General features: G+C 40.0%; 1 long non-coding RNA gene across 8 annotated transcripts in view; it reads left to right on the top strand.

Moving 5' to 3' along the window:
- The window catches only part of LOC116046804, a 46,913-nt gene that overhangs the window by 10,228 nt on the left and 21,676 nt on the right, over nt 1-15,009 (top strand). For all 8 annotated transcript variants that reach the window (XR_004897809.1, XR_004897810.1, XR_004897814.1 and 5 more), the window contains one exon: nt 8-232. This is a non-coding gene — a long non-coding RNA (uncharacterized LOC116046804). The remainder of the gene's footprint in view (nt 1-7; nt 233-15,009) is intronic.

The following is a 15,009-nucleotide window of genomic DNA, read 5'->3' as shown; positions in this document are numbered from 1 at the left end:
CTTGCAGGATAGAACAATGACGACAAAAGCAAATATGGAAATTAGGTGACTTGTGTGGCCGGGTGGACCCTGCCGCTGCTGTGGGAGCCTCCAGCTGTGCGCCGGAGGAGAAAAGGGGACCCACGTTTTGGATGTTTTCACCGATGAACGCAGACGGAAAAAGAGAGAAAGAGAGACTCCGACGGACCTTCCTCCTCCTATTGTCCTCCTCCTCTTCCTCATCCCGAGAAAGGTAATTGCACGGCCTGAGATGTGTTAGAGGATGAGGATGACGTCAAACCTAAATCACCCTTTTAATTGCATTTTGCGTGAAGCTCGTTATTACTGCTCTCTGCTTAAGAGCAGGAGTTGTGTCTGCGCAGGGGCATCTGGTCCTGGATTTCTTTCTCTTCTTTTTCTTCTTATATTTCAATTCATTATAGGCCTTTAAATTATACATGCCAAGAAGTGTTGTGTCGCCTATATGTTGAATTACTGTCTCAAACGTGGATGCATTTTGTTCTTATGATGTTTTAAGTGCATATTGTCAAACGCATCTTAAAGTAGCAGCATGTACATTTTATACCTGAATAATAACAGCCTTTAATTAATAGCTATAGCTACAGGAGGGTCTTGGGGTGTGTATTAGTGATTTAACAGTGTGCCCGGTATTTCGAAAAGCCTTGTCGTATCAGCATAATATTTCTAATCAGGATTGTTGTGATATATGAAATGACCTCGGTGACATTTTGCGTGTTTTGTCATCCGGACTTTTGAATCGTGCTTTGCTGTTGTTCTGTATCTTTTACATAACATTTTCACGGATTATATATAAATATATATCACATCTTCTGATAACGTGGCAGAAACCCGTAGGCCTACAGCTTGCCATTTAATCTGATATTGTAATTGTTATGTCTAGAATCAGTCATCCAACTTCCAAAGATATTCGTTTGTTTGTTGAGTCACCGTTCACACTGGGGTATTCAGCTGTGTTTGTGTGTTTACTGTCATAGTTGGGTATACAACGATGTGGTCACAAAAAGTTATTCAGTAACTATAAAGGTGTATTTATGATATTTGAGCAGGTGTGAGCGTGCATGTAAGCTATGACTGACTGTAACATCCACTGTGTCTGCACTTTAGACAATTTGTTTTTGGCACCAGCAGCTGTAATCTCCCCTCCCAAATACCTGCTATGTTACCTCTTGTGAGTCATCATATCGTCGACAGTTCAGGCAACACCTCGACCTCACGTTAGATTTACTTGCCCTGGTTATAATGCATAACGCTGTAGTTACCAGTATGAGCAGAGAGAAAATGCGCCGTGACCAGGTGCAGCAATTCAGGCCAACTGGAGACAGTTGGAGACATTTCATGGCAGCTATTTTGCATCCCTGACACATTTGATGATCCATTCAGTTGCTCCTTGTAAGCCCCATGCTTCTAAGACAGGAAGTGGCAATCACAGTAGGTCTGGCAATCATTTGCTCTTGCAACAAGGGCAACAACATGGATGCTATATATAGATGTTTTAGTGTGTGTGTGTGTGTGTGTGTGTGTGTGTGTGTGTGTGTGTGTGTGTGTGTGTGAGAGAGAGAGTGTGAATAAAAACACCAGCTAATATCCTATAAAAAAACGTATTTTTTGGAAGTAGTGTAGCATTGCTTTTTGTAACATGCTACACATTTGTATTTTGAATATATAGCCTGCTGTAAGTATAACATCCCATGACATCAGGTTTGGGTATAGTTTCTCTGTGCTCAGTAAATAATCATAAGGTTGGGGTAAATTATTTTGGGTTAGGTAGTCTTAGATTCATTTAAAGGGTCAGCTCACCCAAACTACCAAAAATATTCTTTTTCTCATATACCTCTAATGGTATTCTGTAGCCATGCAGGGATTCAGTTTTTATTTGTCCAGGTTTTGAGATGTCTATCTCTGATATTTTTGCCTCCACCAATGGAATTTTGTTTGTGGTGCTCGTAGCATTGAAAAGTTATATCAACAGTGTCCTCATTTATCAAGAAAATATATAATAAAAAAAAATATAAAAAAATAAATAATAAAACTATATCTTCAGTAGAAAGTAGTTCCAATAAAAAATTGTTGACAGCGATGTTTATTATCCAGTGTGTTCAACATGGACCGTGACTTGAGAAAGATATGTTGCTGTTACATTTATTAATGTTATTTTCCAATGCTGTGAGCAGGGGTGGTGTGGGGGTAAAAATCTCAGCGACAGATCTCAAATCTCACACAAATAAAACCGATAAAACCTGCATGGCTAGATATCACATGATGTCCGTGAGATGTTTGTTTAGAATTTAGGTGAACTAACCCTTTAACTGTACTTTTAAAAAAACTCAGGACTCAACTTTAGCTTAAAAAAGCTAAAGTTGAGTCCTTACAGCTCTCATGATTTTTGCACCAATCATGAATAAGGGAAAAAAAATGGTGTAAAAAATCAATTTCTCATGAAAACTAGCTTGTGTGTGTTCTGTATTTCTGAAAACACTAACATTATTTTGTCCGTGAGCTCTTTGGGGTTTTTTGTAGAAATTATTTACTACAAGTTTAGTGTTTTATACTGCTGTGGTGATTGTTTACTCCCCCTGACTTGAATCACTTGTACACCCTTAAACATCATGCTTTTGTTGTTTTTTTCTCTTAGAATAATGATATACCAAATCACAATTATTAAACCGGGGATGCAAAATGGTCAACCATCAAATAGTGGGAATTGTTTGGTGTGTATTTTCTATCCTACTGTTCAAGCTATTGTTGTTATAGTAACACTGTGACATCATTTAACAATCATGAAATCATCACTTAGTGTTGTGAAAAATATACTTAGTTTAGCTGTTTTAACTCGTACATTTTAAACACTGCAAATAGACTGATTCCAGGTCAAAATACAGTAACACAGTGCTTAGAAGATATACCCATAATAATCCATAAGTAGCCATAGTGACTCATGACGTTTGATTATTTACGTGCTCTACAGCTCTAAATATACTCTATAAATGATGACTGTAAATTGCAGCTTTGATGGGTATCATGAAGTATATTTTACCTATAAGTGTAAAGAGAGTACTTCTGTCCTGATGTCACCCCTCCTGCGTATGACAAATCACAGCATGTTCCTAAATATCCATTGACAATCTTGTTGTCTTGTTTAATACAAGCAATGCAAAGCTATATTTGGGGAGATGACGTCATGGTTAAACCTGAGACCAAGGAGCTTTGAAGACGTAGGCTACAAAAAGGCAAATCTGGGTTATATCAACACAACACACAGTGTGTGCTGCATTATAACTTGTCATCAAAAATAGGCAATATTTATTTATGCATGTATCTTTGCACATTATCCCATCGAGAGCAGCATCCATTTGTTTTTAGCTGAGAAACGTAAAAGTGTGGCTATGTTTACATCTGCAGTCAGCCAAGCACTAATGATTAGTTACTGTTAAACAGACTGGTAGTTACTGTTAAATGAATGAGGAACGAATGAGGAACTACTGATTAGTTAATGATTAGTTACTGAATGACTGGGACTGGGTGTGTGTGTTACTGTATTAATAAATCATTAGGAAATCAGTTACTCTGTTCATGGGATTCATAGTAATAAAAAGAATAGACGTGATACAGGATGATTCTCAATATATTTTAATAATGATATTTACAAAACATTTACATTGACAAACACAGTATATTCTGTAGCATTGTCACTGTTGAAGGCTTAAAAGCAATTGTATGCTGCTGCAGGGCATGCTTTAATCCTGCCACCCTGGGTGTAGTGCATTGTTGAGCGTTAGTTAAAGACCAAAGAAGGACTGATCCTTAGTTAGCTGCTACTTATTAACGAATGATTACCTAACCATTATTTACCATTACTAAAGCATTGTGCGTACCTGCAAATAAAGTGATGCATCATACTGAGTGGTTAATCATTAACGAATGATTAGTATGATGTATCACTTTATCTCCAGGTATGCACAATGCTTAACTAATGGTTGTGAATGCTTAACTTATCAATCGTTAATGATTAACCACTCAGTATGATGCATCTCTTTAATTTGCAGGTACGCACAGTGCTTCAGTAATGGTAATTAATGGTTAGGTAATCATTTGTTAATAAGTAGCAGCTAACTAAGGATCAGTCCTTCTTTGGTCTTTAACTACCGCTCAACAGCGCACGATGAAATGGTCAAAATGAAGTAGTTCACGCTAATTTCTTCCGTTTTTTAAATTGAGCTGCTCTGAGCTATTCTTCCTCCTACCCATCCATCCCCAGCCCCCGTCATAAGGATTGTTCTTTTAATTTGAGTTTTATACTCACTTTCAAAACTTGACCGTTGAGATGCATGAGCGTGTAGCTTTAAAAGAAATACAAAAGTAGTTGTACCGTGTGACATTAAACAGTTAAATTCTTTAGCATTGATGCAGATATGATGGATGGATATAGGCTGATTACTTTTTTAACTTAACGTATCTGGCTAGTCTCTAAAATGTTGTAAACACATCAGTAGAAAGTGTTCACTGACAACGTATTTCATTTTTTCCCTGCCAAAACATTCAATCTTGCAATACAATATCGGATTGTAACAATTGCAGTTATATTAACGTTTTTTTTGGTTATGTCTAGGCGCTCACAACACTTATAAAGTTAGGGAAAGATCATGGTCTTGGTTTAAAGGTCTACAGTGACTTGAGTTTACTATGACAACAAAATTGGGAAAACAATTTTGTAATGTAGAAACGTAATTTCTTGCAGACAGGATTGGAACTTGTATATTTAATCTCATATTAACACCATATTCATTCTCTATTAAGATTATGTGGTATTACAATATTCTTATAATGTGCAGGGGTTGAACACAATAAAAGCAACACCTGTGCAATGTGATGAACTTAATACAGTGTTGGTGCAATAAATGCTTTCTTTGTTGAATAATTTTTTTCTTGTTGACTGTGTCAGAGAGGTGTTGATGCCAACTGCAGGGACATTTTTAGAGTCAGGGTCGGAGGTGGTGTCTTAATTTATTGCATTATATCTTACTATTGGGGCCAATGACATTTGATGCATACTTAAAGGGGTGATAGAATGATTATATAGGGTATTTCACACTGTTCCTTAAGGTCTCCTAATAGGGTATGTAACATTGGTTGGGCTAAAAATTGCCCGAATGCTATTTTATGGGCCCCTAACTACCCTGTGAATATGGCTCTATTTGGAACAAGAGCTTTTCTTCCAAATATGGTATGCTTATGAATATTTAGATGAGCTGCGCGCTGATTGGCTTGAGCGAACCCCATAGAAACACATTGGAGACGAGACAGCAGGTCTCATATTTCAGACACTGCAAAGTTATACGTTGTTTGTCGGGCTATTTCGTTATTAAATTCACTTTTAATTAGAGACTTTTTTATGCGAGAAATCAACTATATAAAGCTCAAATATGGGCCGTTTTACGAAAATTGATGGCTAATTGCAAATTTGGTAAGACGTGTCGGACTTTAGGAGCTCCACACAGTCTGAGGAGAAAGCGGCAACCTCCATATCCAGTGAAAATCACCCATTCTCGGTTACTGGACTACCGGGGCTCGGGGCTCCGCGGAGCTGGCCGGCTGCCAGCTGCCGGCATAATTAGAGTATATTTAGTTTGAATTTCGTCACGCCACTTATATAACATATACCCCAAGGTCTTATAAAGCTAACTATGGTGTCCGATTTCAATTTAATGCATTTTTGTGAACATTGGGGATTTCGTTAGCTGCTACTGTCCCTTCAATCCTATGTTTACAGATCGCGGCTAGTTAGCTTCACTTTCGGCATAATTAAAGTATATTTACAGTTTGAATTTCGTCACGCCACTTATATAACATCTACCCCAAGGTCTTATAAAGCTAACTATGGTGTCAGATTTCAATTAAATGCATTTTTGTGAACATTAGGGATTTCATTACCTGCTACTGTCCCTTCAATCCTATGAATCGCGGCTAGCTGCAGGTCCTGGAGCTCCATCAGGGCCTCTGCATTTTGTAGTCCAGTAACCCAGAACCGGTGACTTTGCGCGGGTATGGAGCGCCGCGGGCTTTCCTTCGTGAAGGAGATCCAGCTAGCTCACAGTGAGTCTATGAAGTAGGACACGCCGGGCGGCGAGGCAGCACCGGCCGCTGTCACGTAGCCTGCTGAGCTCTTGCTGAACTGCGACACACAGTCGGACAAAATTTGCAATTAGCCATCAATTTTTGTAAAACGGCCCATATTTGACCTCTACATTGTTGATTTCTCGCATAAAAAAGTCTCAGAAGTGAATTTAGTAATTAAATAGCGGACCTCTGGAGATCTGCATGACCTAGCTAGATTCAGAAGACTAAGCTGACCTCAGGTCAGTGGTGTAGCCTATGCAAATGTTGGGGCGTGACAAAGACTAGGATTTGGGAAGCTGACGTCAGCTTCCAGCTTTGTTGAGATTCGCCTGTTTTCAGCGGCAGTTTCAAAATGTGAGATTTGCAGAGGATAGGGGTATCAATGGGATTTTGAGCTTCTATGTATGTCCTATTTACCCACCGAACTGTCGTTATTCAACTATGACAAGGTAAAATCGGTTTTGCATTTTATCACCCCTTTAAAAAAACTATAAATTCCTCGTAGACCACTCAAAGGGTCCATATAGTAGGAACTTAATTTGTTAAAATAGAAAATATTAAAACTATTTAATTCATAAATTAATTCCATTCAATGTTGTTAAGGGTCTTTAGTCGGGCAGCACTGGCAGTAGTTGCAGCCTTTCTACCAATTCAGTATGTTGACTTGATGTTTGAGGCAGTTAGCAAGAGAGAGAGCTCTGACTGCTAATGAGGGATTTCAGCCATTTAGTGTGGTTATTCCTTCCTCCACCTTTTCATTTCCTGTTTTCGGTTAAAATAGATTCACAATTGAATGAAAATGGTTACCTAGTTCGTCTTGAGTTTGTCTTTCCCCCATTGTTTTTGTCTTAAAGGTCCCATATTGTAAAAAGTGAGATGTCAATGTCTTTTGTGATTAGAAAGCAGGTTGAGGTGCTATATAAATACTGTGAAAGTATCAATACGCTCATTCCACAGAGAAATGCACACAGCCCGTATTCAAAAACGGTGCCTTTGGGGCGACCTCTAGCTCAACCAGTAAGAGCGTCCTTTGCAGCGGCGCGGGTTCGAGTCCGACCTGCGGCCCTTTGCTGCGTGTCACCCCCCATCTCTCTCCCACCGTCTATCCATTGTCGCTATCAAATAAAGGGAAAAACCCCAAAAAATAATCTTTAAAAAACAACAACAAAAACGGGGCCTTTAAACGAGCCGTCAGGACTTCCGTACGGTTCTGATGTCACAACTATTCTATATATAGTCAGAAAGCGTTGCTACGGTGCAGTTAGTGTCATTCCCTGGCTGCAGTGATGGTGCAGAGACTCCGAGAGTGCAGATGTGGAAGACTCGGAAACGCTGACCAATCAGAGCAGACTGGGCTTTTCGGGACAGGGACTTAAAGAGACAGGCGCTAAAACGAAGCTTTTAAGGCAGAGGATAAATACAGGTATATTTCAGAAAGACAGTTTGAGAAAAATAACGTGTTTTTTTTAACAATAAAGCATGTAAACCTGTTTCAGTAGAAACCCCAAATACAAGTATGAACCTGAAAATTAGCATAATATGAGACCTTTTAAGAACATAAACTACTGACTAGATTCATACGTGCATGGCAATGGTCAGTTGGTCATCCAGTGCAGTGAGTTCAAGATCAAATTCTAACAGAAATGCATGAGGTAACTTGAGGTGTTTGATTGGGATTTGTTGGCATGACTTTTTTGAGGTTGGCTCCGTGGGTTGTGGCTGTAACAGTTGTGAACGCATTACATCTGGACTTACTCCTGATTGGCTCCCTCACTAAGCTGTTGGACTGAAACAGCAGATTCACACTCCCATCTCGTAAAATACGGATGCTTGTTCAGGTGCCTCTGTCATTGTTATTGACGCTAAAAGTCTCCTTTAGCGCCATATAACTCGCTTTATCTAAACGCGCTTGGTCGGGACTATTGGCGTCCCTTTTGACGCAGTTATGTTAAAGAAAAGGTCGTGGGTGGGCTTACGTTTCTGTGACACGTGGGAAGAACGGGGCGGTTGGGTTTAGGAAAAGGTCGTGGGTGGGCTTACGTTTCCGTGACACGCGGGAAGAATGGGACGGTTGGGTTTAGGAAAAGAAGAAAGCGACTTTAGGAAACAAGACACGCAGGACACGAACCCCGGTCTCCTGTGTGAAAGTCCTGTGTTTGACCCCTCCACCACTACAACCGACCTCCCTATGCGGAATTTCGGCCTTACATACTACTCGCTACCGTAGTCGCTCTTAGTGTTACGTCATCTTCAAACCCGGTGTAGCTGCTGCTCTCCTCAGTACGTTATACAAACATGCTGAAGGGTGCTTTTTTTGTCGCTTCAGACGCTGACAGCCACTGTCCAAATGTCCATATTTTACGAGTTTGAGGCCACTCAGGTTAATGTCCTTTGAATGGGGTTGGGTGCTGATGTTGGCCTGTCAGCACTTGAACAGTCTTGAAATGCTTTCAGTTTAACTAATTGAATTCTGTTTGTATTTCATTTTATTTGCAAGAACAGAAAGAGCATTCTTTTTTAGTCTAAATCTCCGTCTGATAAAATCAGGGGAAAACTGAATAAAATTGCACCTTTGAGAAGAGAAACTGTTCTAAACAGTTTATTTGCTTTGTAGTCAGTACTGTGTTGAATTTGACAGATCTTGATGGGTACAAATATACCAAAGGTGAAATTTGTGTTAAGTGTTTGATTGAAATTTTAACCCGTGATTGTGTGAAATGAAGCACTCATCTCTATTTAATTCTCAGACTATAGTGAGACATCTTTCTTAAGTTTGTTGAAGTTTTAAGTTTCATTTTGGTGAGAAAAAACATAAATTGAAGAAGATGAAGAATCATCTCAACTGGTTTCACAAAACGAATGTTCATACACGTGCAGAAATTAGTATAAATTACATTTTAAGGATGGAAAATGTTTAAAAAAAAGAAAGAGCTAAAAGCCCAGATTACGCTGGTGATTTCATTCTAGTTTCTGGCTTGAGATGTGCATGCTGACAAATATAGATTGATCTGTCCAAGAGCACAGGAAAAACTGAGTAATAAATGAGTTCCTCATGCAAGTGGTATTTCCCTATTAAATCAGAGAATGACTACTCTGAAAACTGGAGGAGGACAAGCTCTGTAGTGGACGGTTGAATTTGGGTTGACATTTTTTCATGAGTCTGACATTAACCAAGCCTGAGGCGAATAGAGATTTTAGTCAGTCGAGGTAACTGATGAGTTTTCTTTTTTTTCCTCCAAGGAGTAAAACAAAATCACCTGCTTGTTCTCCCAAAATGTTTTAAAAAAAGACACAAATGTCCCATACTTTTAAAAACTCTGTTACACTTTAATAGAAAGTAAGTAAAGAGCATAGAGGGTCTAGATTCTATTTACTTACCAAAACGTTTACACTGTTCTGAAGATTATCAAACCCTTAGTCTCGCATTGCCAGACCTTATTTCACACCGCTGTGGAGGAGGGTCTAGCGAGTCCACACAGCAATCCGGGATGGGAGAAAAATGTGCTCTGGTTTATTGGCATTTCTTTAAACCAATCACAATCTTCTTGGGTGGTGCCTCGGGAAGGAACTTGTTTTGGTGGAACATGTGTACGTTAAAAAGTTGTTTTAGTCGTGCAACAGAAAACTCAGATTGGACAGATAGTCTAGCTAGCTGTCTGGATTTACCCTGCAGAGATCTGAGGAGCAGTTAACCATAGTCCTCATAAATCCACCGGAGTTTAGAATGCCAACACAAAGAAAGCGAGAGAGCCATCCGGCGGAATTTCAGGCGGCACCTGAACAATCCCGGAAGTGGAACGTCATCGATATAGACTATCAAATGCTTAACCAAGTTGCTAAACCTTAAAGGGGTGATAGAATGATTATATAGGGTATTTCACACTGTTCCTTAAGGTCTCCTAATAGGGTATGTAACATTGGTTGGGCTGAAAATGGACCGGGTGCTATTATATGGGCCCTAATGCTACCCTATGGAATGGCCCTATTTGGAACGAGAGCTTTTCTTCCAAATATGGTATGCTCATGAATATTTAGATGAGCTGCGCGCTGATTGGTTGAGTGAAGCACATACACACACAGTGGAGACGAGACAGCAGGTCTCATATTTCAGACACTGCAATGTTATACATTGTTCGTCTGCTATTTCATTACTAAATTCACTTCTGAGACTTTTTTATGCGAGAAATCAACTATGTAAAGCTCAAATATGGGCCGTTTTACGAAAATTACTTGAGGTGTTTGATTGGGATTTGTTGGCATGACTTTTTTGAGGTTGGCTCCGTGGGTTGTGGCTGTAACAGTTGTGAACGCATTACATCTGGACTTACTCCTGATTGGCTCCCTCACTAAGCTGTTGGACTGAAACAGCAGATTCACACTCCCATCTCGTAAAATACGGATGCTTGTTCAGGTGCCTCTGTCATTGTTATTGACGCTAAAAGTCTCCTTTAGCGCCATATAACGCGCTTTATCTAAACACGCTTGGTCGGGACTATTGGCATCCCTGTCGTGGGTGGGCTTACGTTTCTGTGACACGCGGGAAGAACGGGGCGGTTGGGTTTAGGAAAAGGTCGTGGGTGGGCTTACGTTTCCGTGACACGCGGGAAGAATGGGACGGTTGGGTTTAGGAAAAGAAGAAAGCGACTTTAGGAAACAAGACAAGCAGGACACGAACCCCGGTCTCCTGTGTGAAAGTCCTGTGTTTGACCCCTCCACCACTACAACCGACCTCCCTATGCGGAATTTCGGCCTTACATACTACTCGCTACCGTAGTCGCTCTTAGTGTTACGTCATCTTCAAACCCCGTGTAGCTGCTGCTCTCCTCAGTACGTTATACAAACATGCTAGTGAGCTATAGTGTTTTACGAAAATTGATGGCTAATTGCAAATTTGGTAAGACGGCTGCCGCTGTCTCGTCAGACTGTGTGGAGCTCCTGAAGTCCAACACCGTCTTACCAAATTTGCAATTAGCCATCAAGTTTCGTAAAACGGCCCATATTTGAGCTATTTATTTGATTTCTTGCAAAAAAGTCTCAGAAGTGAATTTAGTAATGAAATAGCAGACGAACAATGTATAAAATTTCTGAGATCTGCGCGACCTATTCAGAAGACATTTTGGGGCGTGACAAAGGTAGAGACTAAAGCCAAATAAGGTAGAGCCACCGAGTTGACGTCAACTATGCGCTTTGTTGAGATTCGCCCATTTTCAGCAGCAGTTTCAAATTGTGAGATTTGCATAGGAAAAGGATGTTAATGGGACTTTGAGGTACTATGTATGTCCTATTCTACCCACCGAACTGTCGTAATTCAAATATGACAAGGTAAACTCGGTTTTGCATTCTATCACCCCTTTAAACAGTTTCACTTGTCCAGACCTAAACTATCAATTAAAGTCTTCACACCTAGTCTTGTCCACAAAACATAATCTGTGTTTTTGCGGTTTGTCCCTTTTCCTGTAATGTTGTGATACTTGTCCCAGGAAAGACTTACCTGTCTGTTAATGTAAAAGCATGCATTTGCTGGATATCAGCAAGCAGCAAAACAGTGTTTTTTCAATTGGCAATAGAGACAGGTTGAATTAAAAACAGAGTAAAAAACAAATGAATATGGTTTAGTATGAAAGCATATATTGTATTGCAGTAGACGGATGCTTTGAATATGACTCATCCTTTTGTAGGAGTAATATAATTTGTATTTTCTATTCATTTTGGGCATGAGTCAAGTCTGTGTCTTGAAACAGGAAGAACACAGCGATGTCGTGGAGAGTAAACCCACCAAAATGTGTATAACACACAATTTTTTTTTGCCTGGTGTATATCTGTATAATGTAAAAATGATGTTGTAAATCATGTTAAGTAGCATGAAAGTGCGAGACGATTTACTTTAATTGTTACCTCTTTGAGAAAACAGGAAGGAATGCTTTTCTGTAAATTCTTATTTTGAAAATCTTCTGTGTGTGTGTGTCAGAGTTGAGGTAAGTCTTTTGGAGTTTCTGGAGGTCTTGATCTCTTGGTGTTGAGAACCGGTACTCTCTCTGTCAGTATTTGAGTGGGGAGGAAAAGGTGTGTGTGTGTGTGTGTGTGTGTGTGTGTGTGTGTGTGTGTCTGTCTGTCTGTCTGTGGTGCGGAGTATATCGTCACCACCACTCCTGGTCGTGACTCACAGAGCACAATGCTTTTCGCTCCTCTCCCGAGCCCTTTATTTATTTTTAGCTGAGCAACGTTTTATACGCCCGAACTGTAGGCCTGCACACAAGATGACACACAAGATCACACACACACACACACACACACACACACACACACACACACACACACACACACTCACACTCTCTCTCTCTCTCTCTCTCTCTCTCTCTCTCTCACTCACACAGGCACACGCGTGATGCAGAACATACTTCCGTTCATCCACGCACTCTTTGATACTGTTTTTGTCCATCAGTCGTACAGGTCAAATAGACTTTTTGGTTAGTACACATCAAAGTTCACATTTCTAAGTGTATGTGTGTGTGTGTGTGTGTGTGTGTGTGTGTGTGTGTGTGTGTGTGTGTGTGTGTGTGTCTGTGTCTGCAGTCCGTCCCTACATTGTCTGCAGGTCACTGAGCCTGATGATGTAAAGAAAAATACAGTAGACGTTCTTGCTTGCTGTTTGAAGACTTTTATTTACTGTTTCAGCATGTGTCAGACTCTGGAGTTTTCTTACATGGATATTAGTCTATATCCACGACGTTCCACTTCCGGGATTGCTACGCAGCGCTGTGGAGGAAGGTCTGGAAATGCGAGACTACATGGATAATGGATAATATTTGCTGATGAATACGTTGTATTTCTGTAGTAATGATTCAAAGGTATTTTTAAGTTGTCATGGCCCAACATGCAAAAAACGGAACTGAATTACATGAATTAACACGTGACTTCAAGTAAGGAACAAACTAGAAGTCTGAGAAGACAAGACATTAGAAGACTAGCTCCTGCTAGACCTCAGACCCAGACCTCAGAGAGCTGAACTCAAATCTGCAAGTTTAACCAGATGGTAAATTGAGAGGTTTCAAAAAACATAAGCATAAAATGTATCGTAAATAAGTGTTATCAAATGTAAAAGCAGTTATGAAAATAGGCATATTGCGCTCCTGAGAGTATAGAATAAGGCTCAGGTTGTTTAGAAACTTTGTAAATATTTAGAAAATTATTGATAATGGTGGAATAAAAACGATTTTAGTCCTGGTTGATTTGGTGACACCAGTGGTAACCATGGTAACAACAAGCCTAGTTTAATACTACAGCACTCTTTAAGCAGCTCCTTTGTCAGAAACAAGAGCAACTGTTGTATCAGTTTACAGTGCAACCAAACCACTTCACGTTGTTTTAAAAAAGAAGTCTGTCAAAAATAAATGCAACAGCAATATGATGAGTTTTCCACACAACAGCAAGGCACGGTCAAGTTGGTTGCCTTGCTGAGGAGTTGGAGGTGTGAAGGAGCTCTTCATCTAACAGCTCACTGTGTGCCTGCTCCCCCCCAAAAAAGAAAGAAATATTCCTTTTGCAGTAACAAAGTAAAGTAAGTAAAATGAAAGCATAAAGTAAGTACAGCTCTGCCACGCGGTAAAAAGTAAACTTGTCACTTGTGTATAGGTAATCGGAATCCAGTGCGGGAATGGTGGACTCCGCCACTACCAAAAAAAACTACTTATTTGAGAAGTCTTTACAGAATGCAAATACATTAAATGGCTATTGCAGAAACATGCAACATGCAAAGAGCTGAAGTGGTGTATGAAGAAGATATATCATCTCATCTGGTAACATTCATTAATTCTAACTGCAACTCTCTTCCGATCCATTTGTCTTTATTTATTTACCATCTTCCCTGCTTGGAATAAAAAATAAAAAAATAAAAACATATTTATTGTTTTCTTTATGACCCCCCCCCCCTAATTTGTTGTGCATTTTTTCCCTTCAGCTCTTGTTTCTTCTCCTGTCTCACTTGGGATTCCTCTCTCTCTCTCTCTCTCTCTCTCTCTCTCTCTCTCTCTCTCTCTCTCTCTCTCTCTCTCTCTCTCTCTCTCATCTATCTCTCCCCCTCACTCCATCTTTATCCTCCTCTCTCATTCACTCCGTCTCTCTCAGGGGCCCGAGGTGAGGCTTGACAGAGGGGAAATCCTGACTGACTGAAACCCGGCTGATGAGTTCTTCTCTTCTTCTTCCTCCTCCTCCTCCACCTCCTCCTCCTTCTTTAGTGTCTCCTATTCCTTCTTTCCACTTTGTGCACCTTCTCTATCTTTTCCCTCTTCTTCTTCACCCTCTTCTCGTCCTTTCTCTCCAACTTGTGCATCTGCTTTTCCCCCTCAACCTCCTCGCTTCATGCTGTAGGATTAAGGTACATCTACACTTCCCCCTTTATCTACTTTTTTGTGCGCAAAAAGACAGAAATGTGTCTTTGGTTTGTGTGCAAAATCTGCAATTAAAAGGCTACATAAAAACATATATCACATAAAAAATATCTACATAAAAACACAATACACAAATGGAGCTACAAGGATCACCATGTACTCGATGGTGAGGACTCAATCAAGGTTAGATATAAAGTGCTGTGCTGACGTAGCAAGCTGGCAACAATAACAAGCCACGGGTCGCTGACTGCGTCACACCCCAGAAGGACTTTAGTCAGTTAATACATGGATACTTCCAGAACAATAATGGGTCATCACAAGTTAAATTAACCAAATGTGGTATTTTCACATTTAACACATGTCAAATAGGAAGTTTTGTGTTCACCCAGAGGGCTGATGTAGCAGGTGACTAAACTACCTAATTGTTAAATTGAGATAGTGTATACATTTAGAGGAATATTTAGAGGAAATTGTAGAGCCAAACTTG

Source organism: Sander lucioperca, chromosome 7, assembly GCF_008315115.2.
Source record: "Sander lucioperca isolate FBNREF2018 chromosome 7, SLUC_FBN_1.2, whole genome shotgun sequence".
NCBI classification, from domain to species: domain Eukaryota; kingdom Metazoa; phylum Chordata; class Actinopteri; order Perciformes; family Percidae; genus Sander; species Sander lucioperca.
The sequence above is the reverse complement of the archived record's forward strand: the minus strand, read 5'-3'. Positions and strand labels throughout refer to the sequence as shown.